Here is an 18101-nt window from a genome sequence, read left to right as displayed (position 1 = left end):
CGACGATATTACCAAGTCAGGATGGTGTGTGACTTGAAGGGGAACTTGGAGATGGTGGTGTTCCCATGCACCTGCTGCCCTTGTCCTTCTAGGTGGTAGAGGTCATGGGTTTGGTAGGAGCTGGCGAGTTGCTGCAGTTCATCTCGTCGATAGTGCACACTGCAGCCATGGTGCGCCAGTGGTGGAGGGAGTGAATGTTTAAGGTGGTGGAGGATGGGGTGCCTATCAAGCGGGCTGCTTTGTTCTGGATGGTGTTGAGCTTCTTGAGTGTTGGAGCTGCACTCATCCAGGCAAGTGGAGAGTATTCCCATCAGACTTCTGACATATGCCTTGTGGAAAGGAAGTGAGTCACTCGCCACAGAATATCCAGCCTCTGACCTGCTCTTGTAGCCACAGTATTTAAGTGGCTGGTCCAGTTCAGTTTCTAATTAATGGTGACCCATTATCACCTTTCTGTTCTGCATGCTTTCAAAGTTGAATCTCTCACAGTTGAATTTGATAGTAATGTCATGTAGAATTATAACTCCTCTCGATGTCATGAGAGTGAGACTGGTAGACCTGAATTTACATTTGACTTACGAAAGCTAAAAGAAAGGATATTCTCGCGCAGGTCAACTTTGATCTCACTTAATGGAAAGGAGTCAGCCTCTGGGAAAATGGGGTCAAATGAATAAAAGATCTTTTACACTGAAGAATTAGAGTTCTGTTGATGGCTCAGTGAGTTTCTCCACTGTGCTGGCAGCCATAGTGGGTTCAATTTTTAGCTGTGCTGAGATAGCGTAGGGCACAGTTTGTACTCCTAATTGCTATCCCTGCTGGAATGCATGCATATGGACATTGGGTGAGGGCAAGATTGATTTTGGCTGTGATGCCCAGTCTAATACCCTGCCAACATTCAAACCAGCAAGGCTCACACATGAATAATTGCTATTTGGGTAAAGTACTGAAGAGCAACTGACTCCTGTGGAGCTATATTCAGTAAGGGGTCAACACGCTCGGAAGGGAGAAAAGAAAAGCGGACAGAGAAAAAAATAGCTTAATTGCACAAAAAAGGACACGTTTCTCCTCATTTTTCCCATTACAGCTTTCTTCAAGCTTACATTTCCATTTCATGAGAAGGAAGAAGGCATGTGACCTTGTCTTAAGCCATTGCCACTCCGTAGCCAGCTGCCAGGAGGTGGGCGTGAAGGGAATCAGTTGATCACTTTCCAAATTTCTAAAATGGCTGATCAAAATTTTGTACAACTATTTAGTTTTGTGGCATGTTGCTCAATATGATACACAGCTTTTTTTCGCAAAATGGTTATTTAAGAGCTGTAACAAAACAAAGGGACAATTTTTTGCAATTGTGTGACTCATACATTTCTATTAAGGTTGGCAAAAATGCAATGTTCAAAGTATCTTAAGGAATGTTTAAGGAATCAAGGAATAGCCGAATTGCTATCTACCAATCAGTGATGAACTGTCTTTCTGTAGACAACCCTTCCTGGTGGCTGGATATTTCCTATTCTTTTTATCCAATAGTTTCATTACATTCTCCTGTCACCTTTGACCTTGTTTACTGCTTTGGCTGACAGAAGGTATTTTGCTAACCTAGCACTTAAAGAAGAGCCATGAAAAGAGCTGTCAAATATCTTCATTATCCTGAACAGAAGACAGAAGGGAGTTCAAGTCAATTTGATTGTCATTGCGCAGTGCTGCTACATCTAAAAAGACACGGGTCAGTATAGTGACAAGGCCAGCAATGGACAGACACTGTGCTGTATTGGAACTGAAAGCACCGAGAGTCCCAGAGGTACTGGAAAAAGTGAGGCTTGTCTGATGAAGGTCAAGTCTGTCTATAATTCTAAAATCTAATTTAACCCATTGTTCTTCCATTTCTAATTGTTTCAAATACAAAATATACATATAAAAAAATAGACTGGTAAGGTCAAAAAGTTAACTCTAGAATTGTTTGGATAGGTTTTACTGTGTCACTTTTTTGTTACCTAAGGATAGTCTGGCATTTGTTCTCTGCTTTCTTTACAATTATCTCCCACCGCATAAGGCTTCTTTTTTTCCTTTCTTTTCAAAGAAGTCACCACTAAGCTTCTCATGCCAATTTTACTCTGTCTGACTGTCTCTGCGAGATTTTCAAAAGCTTATACTATTACACAAAGAACCAGCTCGAAAACGTCTCCTGGTGTGTATGCTGAATAATATGCACTGATTTTCTAATTTCCATTCATTTTGAGTATAGCTTTGATAAAGAGCTCAATTTATAATCTTGGCAAAATGATGTGCAACAGTGACTGAAGCATCAGTTTTGTAATTGTGACTCCACAACATGAGCAGAAATGGATGGTGAAGGGAAGTGCGCAATGGCTCTCAAGATTTGAGTTACAAGGTGGAAAAGAGTAGTCCCAGTCCCAAAGAGGCTAATGGGTCCCTCATCACACAGCAGCTAAGTCCTGAAATGGACCAGCTGCAGGTTGCACCTCTTGCGTATCTGTATCCCAGTCCCAATCACTTGGAGACCAAAAGAGATACCCCTGAACAATGTGAGCCCCAGGCCTCAATGGCAGCAGTCTGAACATCCATGGTGGCAGCACGGACAGCTCCTAGGGCCTCTGTGGTGGAGTCCTCTGCTGCAGATCCATGTGAAGCTGCCACACACTCCATGCTGGGCTGCAGGGCTGCAAAGCTACGATTCACAGCATTGCACATCTAGGTAATGAACTTCTTCACTCAATCCACCATCTGCAGCATACTGTCAGGCACAGCTCCCCTCATGCCTACATATAGACTTGATGCTCTGTAAGCAGACTTCTTTTAAAAGCGGTGCTCGTGAGAGCTGGATCCGCAGGCTCTTCAGCCGAGGGACAATGTCTCCTGATCCTCAGATCAGCAACATCTGTCCCCTTATATACCACCACCAAGTTGTTGCTGCTCAACATGTGTTCTGTGTTTCCTCCTGTGCACTCTGCTGTGGCCCACATTCTATTTGCCCTGGGGTGGATGTCTCTGGGCCGGTGCTTGGGAGGGAGGGAGGAAGGGAGTGAGTGATGGGGTGTGTTCTAAAGTGCGGGACGTGCAGATGCAGAGAGGCCTCCTACTTCTTCCTTGCGTACATCTGGAGGAAGAAAAGAGGAAGAGAAGTTAGAATGGTTTACTGAGGAGCAGAGGTCACAGGTCACCTTCAGACAGATTAACGTGAGATTTTGATAATATAGTCTGCCAACATTAGGATGAGAAGGAAGAGAAGCAGAATATCATGAAGCTAAAACCTGCCCTCCTATTTCCTGAATCTGACTCCCTACCCAGAGCTCCAATGCTTCTTCCTCTTAAAGATGAAATGGCAGAGGTCTGTTGCCAATCTCTCTCTGCTGGTATCTCTCTTCTCTTTTACAAAGAATAGAGAAAGTGAGAATGACCTTTGATTTTCATGAAATGCATTCAAACCCAGGTGTCAGCATGCAGTCTATAATGGGGGTGGTGGTGGGTGTGTGCACTAAACATTTACATACTTTTAGTGGCTTGAAAGCATGTAAGAATGTGAGTGAAGGAACACTTGCAGGTGAAGCCTAGGGTGTAAAGAGTAACACATTACCACCTGGAGGTTGATGGTAAGCAATTCAAGCACTTCAATACAGTAGGCCATTGGAAGTGGCAGACATGCTCAGTGTATTGCATTGAAAATGTAGCTGAGTCCTCTTACCTTGCCTGATCATGCAAGATCATTCCAGCACTGAGCGCCTATGCATGGGGTGTTGGATTTAGCAGTTACTGTCCTGCTCACCTCCTTCTATTGCTCTTGAGCATCTCTACTTTGGGACAGGTCTGCATCACTCTGCATCACCACTAAGAACCTCCCTCCTCTCTTTTGATCTCCCGAAGCAGCACTTCTACAGTTGCATCAGCAAAACACAGGTCTATCTGCCCTGTGTCAGCTGTGGCTCAGTGGGTAGCACTCTCGCCTCTGAGTCTAGAAGGTTGTGGGTTCAATTCCCACTCTAGAGACTTGAGCGCAAAAATCTAGGCTGACTCCAGTGCAGTACTGAGGGAGCGCTGCACTGTCAGAAGGGCAGTCTTTTGGATGAGACGTTAAACCGAGGCCCTGTCTGCTCTCTCAGGTGGACATAAAAGACCCTATGGCACTATTTTGAAGAAGAGCAGGGGAGTTATGCCTGGTGTCCTGGTCAATATTAATCCCTCAATCAACATCACTGAAACAGGTTATCTGGTCATTATCACAGTGCTGTTTGTGGGAGCTTGCTGTGCGCAAATTGGCTGCAGCGTTTCCTACATTACAACAGTGACTAAACTCCAAAAAAAAATGTCATTGGCTGTACAGCGCTGAAAGGCGCTATAGAAATGCAAGTCTTCTTTGCAGCTCACTTTTAAGATATTCGTTGGCAAAGAAGGTTCTTGGGTAGCACAAATCTGACTATGAATTAAGCTGCTGCAGGCCCTTATAATTCCTGCAGCCGCACACTGTGTCCTGAACACCCAGTGGGTGAATTTCCAATCATGGTGCCTGGAGTTCAGTCCAAATATTAAATCGAGAATGACCCAGAAAATTACAGTGGGGCCAGTACTCCTGACCCTACTTCCGATCAGGCTTGGGCCCGACTGGAAGCTTTGGTTCTACAGGGTGAAGATACTGAATTAATGTTAGTACAGATTCCAATTGAACTAATTCAGGTCCCATTGGTTCAGAACTCCCGCACCATCAGACTGAATAATTCCTGTGAGCCCGGTGTTGCCAGCACTCATTGCTTTTAAAAAGAAAAGGCAGTAATGAAAGTTAACAATGGTAAATGGGTTCAAATGAAAGGGGACATGATTTAAAAATGAGGAAACAAAGCAAGAACAGGAGTTTTTTCACCCAAGGTACTAGCAGAGTTATTCAATAAGTTAACAAGCTGATACGCTTATCAATTACTTCATAAAAGGTGATGAGTCGAAGAAGAGATGATGAGTCGAAAGAAGAGATGAATAAGGCTTTTATTAGCTAAGAAGAGACCATGCTTCTTCGTGAGTGACTGAACAAGTCTGAACGAAACCCACACAGTGGTGGGTGGAGTCAGCTGAGGCATGCCTCCATACACAGCGCCACCCAGAGGTGGCAATATACAATACAGTGGTTTACCACATTCACCCCTTGTTTAATGTGAAGTCCGGCGGGGTGAAGGGTACTACAAGTTAAGTCTATCAGGAGGCCTTGTCTGACGTCCTGATCGTCGTGGTGGCGGCGGTGGTGTTACAGCATCCGACGTCGGGTCTGGTGTCTGGGTGGTTGGCGAAGATTCCTGGGGCTTTGGCATGCCGTCTGCAAGGGTTGGGTTGGGAGGGGTGGTGGGGGATAACAGTGGTAAGGGGGATAACGGTGGTAAGGGGGATAACGGTGGTAATTCAGGGGTACCCGAGGGTGCGAGATCTCGTATGGAGACCGTGTCCTCCCGCCCGTCTGGGTATGTCACCCAGGCATACTGGGGGTTGGCGTGTAGGAGGTGCACCCGCTCGACCAGGGGGTCCGTTTTATGCGTCCTCACGTGCCTCCGCAGTAGGACGGGCCCAGGAGAAGTCAACCATGCCGGTAGCGAGGTTCCCGATGTAGACTTCCGGGGGAAAACGAACATTTTCTCATGAGGGGTCGCATTAGTGGCAGTACAAAGCAGTGACCGAATGGAGTGGAGCGCTGCAGGGAGGACCTCCTGCCAGCGGGAGGTCGGAAGGCCCTTAGATTTTAGTGCTAAGAGGACTGCCTTCCAAACCGTCGCGTTCTCCCTTTCCACCTGGCCGTTCCCCCGGGGGTTGTAACTGGTGGTCCTGCTCGTGGCGATACCTCTTGTTAGCAGGTACTGCCGAAGTTCGTCGCTCATGAACGATGAGCCCCTGTCGCTATGTATATAGCTGGGGAACCCGAACAGAGCGAAGATGTCATTCAGACACTTGATGACCGTGGTACTGGTCATGTCTGGGCAAGGGATGGCAAAGGGGAAACGGGAGTACTCATCAACTATGTTGAGGAAGTACACATTGCGGTCAGCGGAGGGGAGGGGCCCTTTAAAATCGACGCTCAGGCGTTCGAAGGGGCGGGTGGCCTTGATCAGGCTTGCTCTGTCCGGCCTATAGAAGTGCGGTTTGCACTCGGCGCAGATTTGGCAGCTCTTGGTCATGGTCCTGACCTCCTCGATGGAGTAGGGCAGGTTACGGGATTTGATAAAATGGAAAAACCTGGTGACCCCCGGGTGGCAGAGGTCATTGTGGAGGGACTGCAGCCTATCACTCTGCGCGTTGGCGCATGTACCACGTGATAGGGCATCTGGGGGCTCATTGAGTTTCCCTGGCCGATACAAGATATCATAATTGTAGGTGGAGAGTTCGATTCTCCACCTCAAGATCTTGTCGTTCTTGATTTTACCCCTCTGCTTATTATTAAACATAAAAGCTACTGAACGCTGGTCAGTGAGCAGGGTAAATCGTTTCCCGGCCAGGTAATGCCTCCAGTGACGCACCGCTTCTACAATAGCCTGGGCCTCCTTTTCGACGGAGGAGTGTCTCGTCTCGGGGCCCTGGAGGGTCCTTGAGAAAAAGGCCACGGGTCTGCCCGCCTGGTTAAGGGTCGCGGCTAGGGCGAAGTCGGAGGCATCGCTCTCCACTTGGAAGGGGATGGACTCATCCACCGCGTGCATTGCAGCCTTCGCGATATCGTTCTTGATAAGAGTGAAGGCTGCACACGCCTCTGGTGTCAGGGGGAAGGAGGTGGCTTTGATGAGGGGCCTGGCTTTGTCTGCATAGAGGGGCACCCACTGGGCGTAGTAGGAGAAAAACCCCAGGCATCTCTTCAGTGCTTTTTGGCAGTGGGGAAGGGGTAGCTCCATTAGGGGGCGCATTCTGTCGGGGTCGGGCCCGATGACTCCGTTCTCCACCATGCAGCCGAGGATGGCCAGGCGCTTGGTGTGAAACATACATTTTTCCTTATTGTACGTTAGGTTCAGCCGTTGGGCCGTACGGAGGAAATTTGCTAGATTAACGTCGCGGTCCTGCTGGTCGTGGCCGCAGATGGTGACGTTATCCAAATAGGGGAAGGTTGCCCGCAGCGCGTTCTGGTCAACCATTCGGTCCATCTCCCTTTGGAAGACCGAAACCCCGTTGGTGACGCCGAAGGGGACCCTAAGGAAGTGGTAGAGGCGGCCGTTTGCCTCGAAGGCAGTATACTGGCGGTCCTCATGGCGGATGGGCAGCTGGTGGTACGCTGACTTAAGGTCGATGGTGGAGAATACTTTGTATTGCGCAATCTGATTGACCATATCAGATATGCGAGGGAGGGGGTACGCGTCCAGCTGGGTGTACCGGTTTATGGTTTGGCTGTAGTCGATTACCATGCGGCGTTTTGCAGTGGTTTTAATGACTACAACCTGGGCTCGCCAGGGGCTAGTGCTACCTTCGATAATGCCCTCCTTCAAGAGCCGCTCCACCTCAGAGCTGATAAAAGCTCTGTCCCCGGCACTGTACCGCCTGCTTTTGGTAGCGATGGGTTTACAGTCGCGGGTGAGGTTAGCGAACAGGGGAGGGGGGGGGACTTTTAATGTGGAAAGGCTGCAGGTGGTTTGCAGCGGGCGATTTAAAAGTTGTTGGTTGCAGACTGTGAGTGGGGGGAGGGGTCCACCGTATGCTAGTGTGACACTCTTAAGGTGGCACTGAAAATCCAACCCTAGCAGGACGGCAGCGCAAAGACGGGGCAGGACTAGCAGTTTAAATTTTTTATATTCAGTGCCCCCTACTGACAGGGTCACCACACAGTAGCCGCTGATGTCCATTGACTGGGACTTGGACGCCATAGAAATGCGATGGTGCGTTGGCAGAATCGTGAGGGAGTGGCTACGTACCGTGTCGGGGTGGACGAAACTCTCTGTGCTCCCGCTGTCGATCAGGCAACTGGTGGCGCGGCCGTTTACCGCGATATCCATCATGGAGCTGGATAGATGGTGAGGGAGGGCTTGATCCAGCGTCACGGAGGCCAGTATGTGGCTTAGTGAGTCACTATAGTCATCCGCCGAGACGGTGGTCGGTTCCGGTGACGAAATGGCGGTTGAGTGCGTTGGATACGATGGCGGCGGATGCCATGCGGCCGGGGGTACACAAAATGGCGGATAAGATGGCTGCTCCCACGGCCCGCACGCTGCGCTGCTGGCTGGCTTCCCCTTGCAGGCGTTAGCGTAATGGCCTTTCTTCCCGCAGCCCGAGCAGGTAGCTGTCTTAGCTGGGCAGTGCGCTCTGGGATGTTTTAACTGGCCACAGAAATAGCATTTTTGGGCCTGGTTACTGGGCATCGAAGCAGTTCTTACCGGAGGCTGCTGTCTCGGTTGGGTCGCTGCAGCGGTTGGTGCCGGGGGCGGCGGTCCCGTGTCCCACGGTTTCGATTGCCATGTCTCGGCGCCGTTACGGGGGTATGCCTCGAGGTTTCGGTGGGCCTCCTCTAACGAGAGCGCAAGGGCAATGGCCGTCTTCAGGTCGGGTTCCTTGCTTTCTAGCAGTCTCTGCCGGGTGTGGTCTGACTGGAGGCCCCTGACGAAGGCATCACAGGCGAGTCCCTGCGCGTGCTCCACAGCCGTTACCGCTTTACAATCGCAGTCTCTGCAGAGTGCCAGTAGCGCCCGTGCAAATGCCCCTACCGATTCTCCCGGTTGCTGCCTGCGGGATCCCAAGAGGTGTCGGGCGTAAATTGTGTTCACTGGGCGCGTATATTGCCCTTTTAGTAGCTCGAGGGCCGCCACGTACGTATTAGAGTCCCGGATTAGCATATATACTTGATGGCTCACCTGGGCGGTCAAAATTTTCAGTTTGTGATCCTCCTCTGTAACCTGTGAGATTGCGAGGAAGGATTCAAAGCAGCTCAGCCAGTGTTCAAACTTGGCTGATGCACCCACATCTTGAGGGTCGAGGTCCAGGCGTGGTGGTCTGAGGGCTCTCAGCAATGTCTGCTGTATCCGTTGCTGTTGTTGCTCCTCAGGTGTCGCCATTTAACTTTTAGCTAATAAAATTGATACGCTTATCAATTACTTCATAAAAGGTGATGAGTCGAAGAAGAGATGATGAGTCGAAAGAAGAGATGAATAAGGCTTTTATTAGCTAAGAAGAGACCATGCTTCTTCGTGAGTGACTGAACAAGTCTGAACGAAACCCACACAGTGGTGGGTGGAGTCAGCTGAGGCATGCCTCCATACACAGCGCCACCCAGAGGTGGCAATATACAATACAGTGGTTTACCACACAAGCGAACCATCTAAATGGGTTCCAGAGACCAGTGGGTGCATTTCTAAAGAGAGAAGTGATAGAGGGATATGGTGAGGAGGCAGGTAGGTGGGATTGATTTACGAATAAAGGATAAAACTGCTTCATCAATTTCTATGTTCAAAATCATTTCTGTTTGATTTTTTTTTTAAAAGGCAGACTGATTGCAAAATGAACTCCTAAAAAAATGTAAATGTACGCACTTGGCACAGCTAGAAGCCCTAAATAAAATGCTGCTATCAAAGTAAAGCAACAAAGAAGGATTTCAAATAAAAACAGCTTTATGCGTCTAGCTTATCTAACACAATTCTCATCTGCTTAGTGTTCAGTTTTAATTGGTGAAATATAAGCACGTTACAGAGAATAATGTCTGTTGTGCTTTACGTGAAACGAAAGATGTCTTAAACACAAAAACACTGTTTATCAAACCATTCGATACCATAATCTGCATATATTACTATAGGATTCCAAAACATTTAAATCATCACCTATTCAGTTCTCTGTCATTTATCCTGTTTTATGTCATGATAGAGTCTGCTTAATGTCACAGATTTTTCTAGGTTGAAGCACCTCAGCTAGCTAGAGCTAACCTGAATTTAATATGTGCACACGCCTCAACCCTTTCACACTTAGCCTATGTGTGAATTATCCTGTCATTAGCCCTGTGAATACATTAGCATATGAATAACCCTGACCATTGAGTTAATCCGTTAAGCCCCTCACACCTGTTTTTGCAACATTTCTACAACCCTCTCTCTCACACTCCTTTATTTGACCTCCTCAGAGTGCATCTGCCTCTGCTGGCTTTCTTTGATGTCCTTTTGATTCCATTTTTGGTCCTATTTTATTCACCGCTGTTCAGTCGTTATTTTCACGCAGCTGACTGGTACAACCTGCTTGAGATCAAAAGTGTGACTAGCAGGTTATGTGCAGCAGTCAGAAAGCTCTGTTCGGTGGTTACGCTGTTTAATTCGCTATATTTTGGTGGAAAGTCCGAATATACAGTACAGTGGGAGAGCAGGAGGGTGTACATGATGTAGCTACCTATGAATTCATCTGTAAAACATGGTAAATGCACATTTGCTTTAAAAAAAAAACACACCTACTGCTGTAAGGTACATGGTTGAAAGCAGTTACTGGAAGGGGATGAAGACAATGGCCGCTGCTGAAAGAGTTTTGCGTCCAATTTACTCATTTCACAGAAATATTTACTTACTGCACCTTACTTAAGTGGAATCAACTGTGTCAATTTATTCAATTCTGCTCTTAAAATACAAGCACTGTTTGAGTTAATAAGGTTGTCTGCTCACTTGCCATTATAAAAAAAAACACTTCTGTTGGATTCTTATAAAAAAATTAACATCGCCCTTTAAAAAAAAAGACGAGATTTACAACATACCACAAGTTCACTGGCTACAAACTGCCCTCTCATTCTCATAAAAATGACTGCAGCTCTATCATTTTCTAAAAACCATTTCTAAACTACAGCTGCCGACAAGCTAGCCTGCAGTAAATTACTCCAACAAATGTCCCTCAGTAGTAATTACCTAAATGGGGATCATTCAAAAACTCTTCATCTCTGAATCAGTTAATTAATTAATGGTTTCAGTGACAAGTTGATGGGGAGAACATGTTAAATATGAATGCTAGAACCTTGATTTATGTATGGACCCCTGGTGCTCTCCTATATTGACACCCTTGGGTAAGATTTAATTTGACAGCACAGAGTGAGCTCCTCATCTAATACACCTACAAATGCCCAGCTGAGAGGCAAGCTTAAGTACCTATAAGGCTGTTGTGTTTCACTTCTCCTTCACACTGTAATGAGCTAGATGAGGAACTATTAATTACACAAAATGGTATTTTAAATCACAAAGAAGGACGAAATGTTTTTCCACTAAAAATATCCATAATTACACCTAACCACCTCTTTGGAGATGATTGTGCTATAAGAAAGTAAGTGATTTTGATCAAAATTTATGAAACTGAGAGGGAGGAAGTTGTGGAATGGTTTTTTTTCTTTTACACTTAAAACACGATAAAAAGAAGAGAATTACCTTCCTATTCTAATGTTATTATTACTCCAGGTATCGTGATTAGCAAGGAGCAGACTGATTAACCAGGAGTTGGTCAGTTAACCCTTTCAGTCCTGACATTCACCCTATCGCATACCAACGGTGATTCCAACACTTACTATTGATGACAGCTGATACATTAAAAAGTAGAATGTTCAATAATTATAAAAGGGCTGAAAATTTTAAAAAATGTAATCAATAATGTACCAGGAACAGTGCTGCTGGAAGACTCGGGTAAATATATCCTGCAGTGGTTTCTTTTCGGTGGTTCTTTGAGTGCCAGCATCTACCAATCTTTAGTGCTCTGGGCTCCCAACTTTCATGTCTGTAGGTGAAATAATGCCAGTTTACTTTGTGCAGACAACAATATGCATCGAGAAGAAATGGGCCCATTTTGATTCAGTTTGTATAGTTCTAAATTTCCTGTTAACAGAATGGTGGCCTATTGCTGTCTGCTAATATCATCTATAAGCACATGTTACTAATTCATTCAGTACCTGAACATTAAGTAAGATGTCTTTTTTTTTTTAAAAGGGATAAATGTTTCCAGATCAGCTACTGTTTTTTTTAATTGACATTTTTTCCTATCTTCCACGATATATGTTTATCCGTTAGAATGGATGGGACATTGCAATGGCAGTAAACCCTGACTAACAGTTGTGGTCTCCATATTTAAGGAAGGATTTACTTGCATTGGAGGCAGTACAGAGAAGGTTCACTAGGTTGATTCCTGGGATGAAGGGGTTGACGTATGATGAAAGGTTGAGCAGGTTGGGCCTATACTCATTGGAGTTTAGAAGAATGAGAGGTGATCTTATTGAAACATATAAGGTTCTGAGGGGGATTGACAGGGTGGATGCTGAGAGGATGTTTCCCCTAGTGGGGGTATCTAGATCTAGGGGGCATAGTTTCAGAATAAGGGGTCGCCCATTTAAGACAGAGATGAGGAGGAATTTCTTCTCTCAGAGGGTCGTGAATCTTTGGAACTCTCTACCCCGGAGAGCTGTGGAGGCGGAGTCAGTGAATATATTCAAGGCGGAGATTGACAGACATTTGAACTACAAGGGAGTCAAGGGGTATGGGGAGCGAGCGGGAAAGTGGTGTTGAGGACAAGATTGGATCAGCCATGATCTTACTGAATGGCAGAGCAAGCTCGAGGGGTCGATTGGCCTACTCCTGCTCCTGTTTCTTATGTTCTTATGTTCTATCACAGCAGTCATCTATTTAAGAGGTGACAGTGACACTTTAACAACATTACCCAAAACGTGTCAGTGGCTTACACTATAAGGAGGAAGAGCTTTTGGAAGCAGCAAAGAAAATCTCAGGCAGTTGAGTTGATACATTAACCAGCCAATGGCAATAAGAAAGAAAGACTTGCATTTATATAGCGCCTTTCACAACCATGGGACGTCCCAAAGCGCTTTACAGCCAATGAAGTACTTCTTGAAGTGTAGTCACTGTTGTAATGTGGGAAATGCGGCAGCCAATTTGCATACAGCAAGCTCCCACAAACAGTAATGTGATATAATGACCAGATAATTTGTTTTAGTGATGTTGATTGAGGGATAAACATTGGGCAGGACACTGGGGATAACTCCCCTGCTCGTCTTCAAAATATTGCCATGGGATCTTTTACATCCACCTGAGAGGGCAGATTAACGTCTCATCCGAAAGACGGTACCTCCGACAGTGCAGCACTCCACTGGAGTGTCAGCCTATACTTTTGTGCTCAAGTCTCTAGAGTGGGATGAATCTACAACCTTCTGACTCAAAGGCAAGGATGCTACAAACTGAGCCACGGCAGACAACCAACTGCAGGCAATCCTATCACTGATCATAGCGTACGTCATTGTGCCAGATGGGTGAGGTCAAGAAATTCGGGAAAGCTCTGTGTCCCATCTTAACTTAAAATGAATTCTTGCTCAGTATACCACACACACACACACACAAATGGTATATTATGTGACCTCTGGCCATTTTTGTCTCCCTCTCCCCACTTCACTTGCCCTGTAAGGAAAGTTATTGTATGACTGTCAGTAGAGGCTGGGGTTCATAATGGGTCAGGAACCAACAGTTCATTGATATTGTATGGTGCAGCCAAGTACTATTTCTGAAATGTGGGGCTTGTAAATCAGAGGTGATACATCTAAAATAGATTTTCTGAACCATTTGTAACCTTCCCATTCGACACAACTATACAGGGAGAAGATTGTACTGAAGATGATAATTCATCACGTTATTAATGATTCTTTTAATATTGATTTATTTATGGTTCTGGTCCTTTCAATGCTTTTACAAGAACACTGTTTCATACAGAATGTGGTCCTGGGAGTGTAACATTACTGGGTATATTTCATGAGAGAGAAAGAATCAGATATTCATGAATGCCTCAGGTAAGAACAAATTCTGATGTCTTGCGAACAAAATAATACTCCACTGTAATACGCACTGTAATTGCAATACACACTGTAATAATTATTGTAATGCACCACTGCAATGTACACTTTAATAATTATTGTTATGCACCACCGTATAATTATGGTGATGCACCACTGTGATACATCATGTGATACAAACTATAATATGTTACTGTACCACAGCACTGCACTCTGACACATCATGGACTTTCAATCGACGCCAAATTAATAGGTTTTATTTAAGTATAACAATCTCTTGCATGCTGAATTTTATTTCTACATTTCCATTTGTGGATCAAACAGCCTCAGAGAAGTTTAAACACATCCAGTTGCAGACCAAAGCTCTCATTGTCAACAACATATCCAAACCACAACTTCAGAAAAAAATCCCGAAATGTATTTGTGTGAACCTTGACTTTTCCTACACCAACCACCCGTGACCTCCCTGAGTGAGATTGTTAACCCAGTGTCAATTCTACGACAAGTTTTGGGCAGGTTTGTTCTCTGGTCCGGCACCTACTGGGAACTGGGCAAAAATGGTCCATGCTCAAACAACAACATCTTGCATTTATATAGTGTATTAAATCAGTCAAGATTCTTCAAGGGAAGAAACAGACACCAAGCAGTAGTGGAAAGTTTCGGGGAAGATGACCAAACAGATAGATTTTGAGGAGGCTTTTGAAGGTGGGGAGTAAGGTAACAAGATGGAGGGGTTTGGAAGAGATTCCAGAGTATCGGGCTGAGATGACTGAAAGCTCTGCATCAATGGTAGAGTGGGGGCAGGCGTGCATAAGAGACTAAAGTCAGAAGGAGGAAGGGCAAGGACAAGGAATTAGGACTCAAGGAGAAAGAAAGTAAGTAAGTAAGTAAATAAATAAATAAATTAATTAATTAATATAGCATCTTTCACGATCACTGGACGTCCCAAAGTGCTTTACAGCCAATGAAATACTTTTTGATGTGTAGTCACTGTTGTAATGTAGAAAACGCGGCAGCCAATTTGTGCACAGCAAGCTCCCACAAACAGCAATGTGCTAATGACCAGATCATCTGGGTTTTTTTTGGACACTGAGGTTGTGCACTGTCAGATGCTTGAGTGAACAGCTGGTGAGTGGAATGGGAGTCGGGGGTGAGGGGGGATAGTTTTTGGTCAGACCCAGCCAGGATGGTTACAGCCGTGCCATGTTCAGTTGGAGAAAGTTGAGAGAAAAATTTTTAATTTTCATTAGTTTGGGGGTGGATTCAACATCTGATCCTGGAGATGGAAGCACTAACCTACTAAAATTATGTTTTTTTTTTAAACCTTAAACTTTGTTGAATTGATTAAAGGAGAACAGCCACGTTTTAGGTGTTATGGTTGATACAGCCGAGGACCTGCACTCCCTGCCATTGCAAGCTCTTATTCTGACGTTACCTCAATACAGCATTCAGAAATAACAATTGATATTTTTACAGGTATATAATACTATTTTTGTATTCACTGATGAGAAGTATCACAACAGAAGGCGAGCAGGGAGAATAGTACGCTGCAAATGACCTCCTGCTGGTAAAGTTAGCCCATTTGCAAAGTGTGGGGTAGTTTCAACAGTTGGAGCGAGAAAGCAGTGGCTAAAGAACATTTGCACTGCCGGCCTAACTACCCCAAGTCCTCCTAGTTATCTGTGTACAAACATCTGGCATACTGAAGAATACCAGCTTCTTCATTCCAACTTTAAGTAATTAAGAAGTGTCAAAGGCCTTTGTGAGGTCAAAGAAGGCCATGTACAGCGGTTGGTGCTGTTCTCTGCATTTCTCTTATAATTGGCACGCAGTGAAGATCATGTCCATTGTGCCCCTTAGTGGGCGGAATCTGCATTGCGACTCTGGGAGGAGCTCTTCAGCCACTGGGAGAAGGCGATTGAGGAGGATTCTTGCGATGACTTTCCCTGTGGCAGACAGCAGGGAAACTCCTCTGTAATGACCGCAATCAGACTTGTCACCTTTCTTGAAGATGGTCACAATTACGGTGTCTCTGAGATCCCCTGGCATGCTCTCCTCCTTCCAGATAAGAGAAATGAGTTCATGAATTCGCGCCAGTAGTACTTCTCCGCTATGCTTTAGTGCCTCGGCAGGGATTCCATCTGCTCCTGAGGCCTGTTGTTCTTCAGTTGTCGGATGGCCTTTTCAACCTCATGCCAGGCTGGGGTTGTGCTGAGATGGTGGCGGGTAGCATGCTGCGGGATGGAGTTGAGGACACTCGCGTTGAAGACAGAGTCTCAGTTAAGGAGATCTTCGAAGTGCTCCTTCCAGCCGGCACTGACTGCCTCCCTGTCCTTGATGAGTACACCTCCGTTCTTGGCCCACAGTGGGGTAGGACCTTGGGTACTTGGGCCGTAGGAGGTCTTGACTGCGCCAAAGAATCCACGCACTTTGTGGTTGTCGGCTAGCTGCTGCTTCTCCTGCGCTTTCTCCACCCACTACCTGTTCTTTAGGTCGCGAGTTTTTTTTTGGACCTTGGCCTTCAGGCGTCTGTAGAGCTGCTTTCTTGCTCTTGAGTTGTGTTGCTTTTTCCAGATCAGGAATGCCTTGCGCTTGCGGCTTATTAGCTCCTGGATCTTCTGGTCAACCGTGAGGGATTATGGAGTGTCCTCCTCAAATTCGGCTGCCCTCAAAAGTTTGTCACCATCCTCCGCCTGCTTCACGACGACATGCAAGCCGTTATCTTGACCAACAGTTCCACCACAGACCCAATTCATGTACGGACCAGGGTCAAGCAAGGCTGTGTCGTCGCACCAACGCTCTTCTTGATCTTCCTTGCGGCAATGCTCCATCTCACCCTCAGTAAGCTCCCCGCTGGAGTGGAGCTAATTTACAGAACAAATGGGAAACTGTTCAACCTCCGTTGCCTCCAGTCCAGATCCAAGGTCGTCCCATCCTCTGTCGTCAAATTACAGTCTGTAGAAGACGCTTGCGTCTGCGCACACTCGGAGGTCGAACTCCAACCCATCGTTAACACCTTCACTGAAGCGTACGAGAGCATGGGCCTTACACTAAACATCCGTAAGACAAAGGTCCTCTACCAACCTGCCACCACCACACAGCACTGCCCCCGATTATCAAAATCCATGATAAGTGACATGAATCTTGTCATTCATGTGGAAATGACTTATGAAATAATACTGGGCAGCCTGCTGGTAGCGCTGTCCAGGGAGAGTATAAATACTCGGGCATGGGCCCAGCTTGCTCAGAACATTCTTTTACAGGAACTAGTGAAGGACACAACTAGATCTCCATGTTGTAAAACAGTTGATTTAAAGCTTTGGTTAACGCTTAGACCAAGTGTCTAGTAGTTTTCTTACATCAACAAGGCCTTGGACGACGTGGACCACTTTCCATACCTCGGGAGTCTACTGTCAACAAGGGCAGACATCGCTGACGAAGTCCAACACCGCCTTCAGTGTGCCAGTGCAGCCTCCGGTCGCCTGAGGAAGTGAGTGTTTGACGACCAGGACCTCAAACCTGGCACTAAGCTCATGGTCTACAGAGCAGTAGTAATACCCGCTGTCCTGTATGCCTCAGAGACATGGACCATGTACAGCAGGCACCTCAAAGCACTGGAGAGGTACCACCAATTCTGCCTCCACAAGATCCTGCAAATCCATTGGCAGGATAGGCACACCAACGTCAGTGTTCTCGCTCAGGCCAACATCCCCAGCATCGAAGCTTTGACCACGCTCGATCAGTTCTGATGGACAGGTCACATCGTCCGCATGCCCAATACGAGACTCCCAAAACAAGCGCTCTACTCAGAGTTCCGACATGGCAAGAGAGCCCCAGGTGGGCAGAGGAAATGCTTCAAGGATACCCTCAAAGCCCCCTTGAAAAAGTGCAACATCCCCACCGACACCTGGGAATCCCTGGCCCAAGACCGCACAAAATGGAGGAGAAGCATCCGGGAAGGCACCGAACACCTCGAGTTTCTTCGCCGGGAGCAAGCGGAAGCCAAGCGCAAACAACGGAAGGAGCGCACATCAACCCAAGCACCCCACACACCCGCCCCTTCAACCACCGTCTGCCCCACCTGTGACAGAGACTGTAGGTTCCGCATTGGACTCATCAGTCACCTGAGAACTCATTTTTAGTGTGGAAGCAAGTTATCTTCGGTTCCGAGGGACTGCCTAAGAAGAAGAATTAAGAAGGCATAGCCCTAGCAAATAATTCCTAAATAACAGAAGTCCCTGCTCTACAAGTAATTAACTGTATGCAGTGTGTTGAGCTGTTTTAGCAGTCATTGATGTTGGGCTTGGAGTGGAATGGAGTTCAGGGTGGAGACTTGAGGCTTGGGCCTTGG

Source organism: Somniosus microcephalus, chromosome 19 (assembly GCF_052327205.1).
Source record: "Somniosus microcephalus isolate GS21.2 chromosome 19, FLI_Smic_1.0, whole genome shotgun sequence".
Lineage (NCBI taxonomy): Eukaryota > Metazoa > Chordata > Chondrichthyes > Squaliformes > Somniosidae > Somniosus > Somniosus microcephalus.
Note: the sequence above shows the minus strand (reverse complement) of the source record.